The sequence below is a fragment of the Puntigrus tetrazona genome, unplaced genomic scaffold, assembly GCF_018831695.1.
Source record: "Puntigrus tetrazona isolate hp1 unplaced genomic scaffold, ASM1883169v1 S000000283, whole genome shotgun sequence".
NCBI classification, from domain to species: Eukaryota; Metazoa; Chordata; class Actinopteri; order Cypriniformes; family Cyprinidae; genus Puntigrus; species Puntigrus tetrazona.
The window spans coordinates 1524147-1525000 of record NW_025047944.1 but is presented as its reverse complement, the minus strand read 5'-3'; positions in this window follow the sequence as shown (position 1 = coordinate 1525000).

The following is an 854-nucleotide window of genomic DNA, read 5'->3' as shown; positions in this document are numbered from 1 at the left end:
ACAAAACCAGTCATAAGGGTAATTGTATTAAAATTAGATTTCTACATCATCTTAAAGCGGAATAAATAAGCAACATTTGGCTGAGATACAACGTTTTGAAAATCTGTAACCTGAGGGTGCAAAAAAATCAAAATATCGTGAGAATCTCCTTTAAAGTTGCTCAAATGAAGCTCTTAGCAGTGTATATTAATAATCAGAAACGAAATGTGGATATAATTAAAGTAGGACATTTATTAAATATATTCATGGAACATGATCTTTACTTAATATCCTGATATAATATCCAAATGATATATAATTATGTATCATTTATTATCACTAAACGCTATGCCAGATTTCTGCTGACATCAATATGATTGAATTATTATACTTTACATTGAACAAATGTCTCAAATAAGATCAAAGAGCGATCGATCTTTAATCTTATATATATATATATATATATATATATATATTATTTATATTTTTTTTTTTTTTTTTTTTTTTTTTTTTTCTCACTGCAAATATTATAACTAATTATTAATATAATTTCGTAATGTTCGTGATATTTGACTAATAAATGATTTTTATTTGTTATGCCCAAAAACACAATAATTATAATAATTACCGAAACTGAATAATTGATTATTTTTTAGTTAATTTACTGTTCCGTCTTTGTCTATTATTATATTATTATTATTATTAGGTTATTTCTACAGTTACACACGTCCTCCACCAGATGGTGACAACATTCAACAAATCAGATCCAGAATCCAACTCCTTGAGACGAATCTGCGTTTAGACGAAAACTGAATGTTTGATAAACGTTGCCGGAACGTTTTTACAAGGTTTTATTATGTTATCACGGCTTTGAA